This window comes from Marmota flaviventris, chromosome X, assembly GCF_047511675.1.
Source record: "Marmota flaviventris isolate mMarFla1 chromosome X, mMarFla1.hap1, whole genome shotgun sequence".
NCBI lineage: Eukaryota > Metazoa > Chordata > Mammalia > Rodentia > Sciuridae > Marmota > Marmota flaviventris.
The window spans coordinates 39,486,742-39,490,330 of record NC_092518.1 but is presented as its reverse complement, the minus strand read 5'-3'; the positions used below and the strand labels follow the sequence as shown (position 1 = coordinate 39,490,330).

General features: G+C 38.0%; 1 pseudogene; it reads right to left on the bottom strand.

Moving 5' to 3' along the window:
• Nucleotides 1–704: 704 nt before the first annotated feature.
• On the bottom strand, nt 705–1,488 carry LOC114085976 (dnaJ homolog subfamily B member 6-like; annotated as a pseudogene).
• Nucleotides 1,489–3,589: the final 2,101 nt, after the last annotated feature.

The window sequence follows — 3,589 nt, the reverse complement described above, 5'->3', positions numbered from 1 at the left end:
TCTCCTATATCTTCATGGTATTTTTACACACCTAAGAATTAACAAGAATTCTCTAATATCACTTAATATCTGGCTCATATTTAATTTTCTCCAATTGTTTTTTTAAATGCACCAAACACATTCACATTTATTTTCTTTGTTTTTAAGCAATGACAAAGACCCAGTTTACCAGATTTTTAAACCTAAGCTTAACATTACATATTTAAACAATTGTCAAAACTTTACTAAGTTGCCAGCATTCATGCACGACTAGAAAACATCCTCAAATTTATATTAAACCAGAAATGTTTTACCATTAATGCATTAATATCTTTCATTACCAAATACTGAAAAAAAAAAAAAAACAAATTACTTCTACAGGAGCCTCATCCTGGCAATGTTAGCTCACAGCAGGCTGACACTACTTGGCTCACATGTCAAACACAATGGGAAGCAGATCCATGCTGGTGTTGAATACAATCTTGTCCTAGCACTACTCAAAAGTCAAGGCTCACCTTGGATTACATTTAATAAAAAAGCAAAGTGCATACAGAGATTACAACAATTTTAAAGACCAAAAAAAATGGTCCTATTGTGTGGTCCCAACAATAAACTCAAAAGTCTATGACAAGTAGGGGCTCCGATGAGCTGTTTATAAATACTTTAGATTAGGTACAATTATACTGAAAGTCAAGTTCATCTGAAATCTTCCAAAAAATGTTCCTGTTAATCCTCAAATGGTGCTTGTTATAGTTTAACATTTCTGTTAAATGCATGCATTGAATTACTTGTTATCCAAGCGTAGCAGCTGCTCCTTACCATTTATTGTTAAGGACTTTAACTGGCCCTCTCTTCAACTTCTACTCTTTCTTGATCATTCTCGACAATTCTTTTTGTAGTGATTTTTCTCCCGTTTACTATTTTGGTAGAAGTTGATATAGATTTGAAGTTACCCATCCCGCTGCCACCAAATGATGTAGAAGAGAATGAAATAAGGCCACCGTGACCTAGTGACCCAAATGAAGTAAATCCTGTATCAAATGCAGAAAATGCACCTCCAAATGATGGAAATCCACTGAAAGCGGAGAAAAACGAGCCTGCACCTGGGTTTCTGCTTCCTCGGGGACCTCTTCGGTTCCCAAAAAAGTCTTCAAATGGGTCTTCAAAGAAGTCAAAGGAAAATGGGTCCCTTCCACCAAAAAAATTCCCTGAAGACATCATCTGGGTTCCGGAATATGAAGCCAAACTCAAATGGACTGTCAAAATGACTTTTACCTCCACCTCCACCATTTAAGCCTTCTTTGTCATACTTGTCATAGATGTCCTGTTTTTTAGCATCTGATAACACCTCTTATGCCTCAGCTACTTGTTTGAATTTTCTCTCTGCTTCTTCTTTATTCTCAGGATTTTTATCTGATGCCACTTTAGTGCAAGTTTCCGATATGCCTTTTTGATATTCTCTGGTGAGGCATGTCTCTGCATGCCTAGAACTTCATAGTAATCCACCATGTTTTAACAGATGATTGTTGGAACAAGTCTGAGAACACGGCGGACGGGATGGGGTGGGCGGACAGGTGCTCACGGTGCGGCACGGCTGCACTGGTCTCCAATTGTTATATACATATTTTATAACTTTTTATTTCTATTTTTGGTACTAGCAATTGAACCCAGGGGAGTTCTACCACTGAGCTATATCCCAGCCTTTTTTTGATTTTGAGACAGGGTCTTGCTAATTTGCTGAGGCTGGCCTCCAACTTGTGGTCCTCCTGCCTCAGCCTTCTGAGTAGCTGGGATTACAGTTGTGCAATACCACAATCAATTATCACATTTTTTAAAAAAATAAGATTTGGTATAGGTTCATTCTTTCCATTTGAATATATCTCTTTAGTCACTCTTAGGCTAAAACAATGTGCTTATCTTTTTTTCTTTGTTTTTTGGTGAGGTGGGTCAATTGAATCTAGGTTTTCACACATGTTGGGAAAGTTGGTCTACATCCCCCAGCCTTTTTTATTTTTTATAACTTTATTTTATTTATTTATGTGGTGCTGAGGACCCAACCCAGTGCCCCAGGCAGGTATTCTATCACTGAGCCACAATCTCAGCCCCTATTTTTTATTTTGAGACATGGTCTTGCTCAGTTGCCCAGGCTGGTCCCAAATTTGCCATCCTCCTCCCTCAGCCTCCTGAATATCCAGGGTTACAGGTGTGCATCACCATGCTCAGCTAGTATGTTCACTTTAAAGATGCTGACTTTTTATGGGGGTGGGGTTCTTTTTAATTATACAAGATGTTCATTTTTTTTTTTTTGGTACAGGGATTGAACCCAGGGGCACTTGGCCACTGAGCCACATATCCAGCCCTATTTTATATTATATTTAGAGACAGGGTCTCAGTGAGTTGCTTAGCACCTCTCCATTGCTGAGGCTGGCTTTGAACTCGCAATTCTCCTGTCTCAGCCTCCCAAGCCGCTGGGATTTACAGGTGTGTGCCACTGCACCTGGCTGTTCACCCTTTAAAGAGACCTATTGCTGTCATCACATAGGCCCCTTACCTCTGCACTATTACATAGGAAAGAAACAAACTCTTTTATTTAGGAGACTATTTTGATGTGCTTTTGTTATCAGTTTAGCTTAATGCATAATTTTGTATCTTATAGCATGACATCTTGTCAGTTTCCCCAGGAAATTTGTTTGTGCTGAATTAAAATGACCTATTGGATTGAGGAGTGTAGCTCAGTGATAGAGCACTTGCCGAGCATGTGCAAGGCTCTGGGTTCAATCCCCAGTACCACAAACAAAAAGAAAATAAACAAATAAATAAACAAATACAATGGCCTACATATTTTTCAATTGATAGAGCAGTTGAAACATTTTCATATCTAAAACCTTTGCCGACCATAAGCTAATATATATAGGAAACTAAGAAAGAAACCAATCATTTAAAAACAGAACAAAACAAAATACAATAGGTCTTCTCCTCTTTCTCAGAATTCCCTTATTTTTGTGGTACTGGGGATTGAACCAGGGACACTCTACCACTAAGCTACATCACCAGCCCTTTTCATAATTTATTTTGAAGACAGGGTCTCACAAAGTTGCCTAGGCTGACCTCTAATTTGCAATCTTTCTACCTCAGTTCTGAGTTGCTAAGATTATAGGCATGCATCACCACACCTGGCAGTAACTTTGAATTTCAAGGTCATAATAAATGTATTCCTACTAATACAAGGAATATTTAAAATATAGAAATTATCATTATTCAACATCTCATCTCTTTTAAATTCAAATGCAGATATTTTATTATATGGAGTTTCTATCTTCATGTATTATCAAAATGCAAAGCATGAGCTCAGAATATTTTATTTATGGAGCCAATGAGATGGTAAGGGGCCATCATGGTGAGATGAAAAGGTGGGACAATGAAATAAACCCCTAGGCACAATAAATGATAACCTTTTGTAGCATGGCATGTTGCTTCTCTATCTTGGTGCTCTTTTCAACAAGGCCTGTCATGAGACCCTGTTAAAACCACAAAAGCAGAAATGTTTGCATAACATGAAATTGTTACCAGGGAAACATTTAAGTAGGCCCTCCAGCTTCACTTGTTCTTA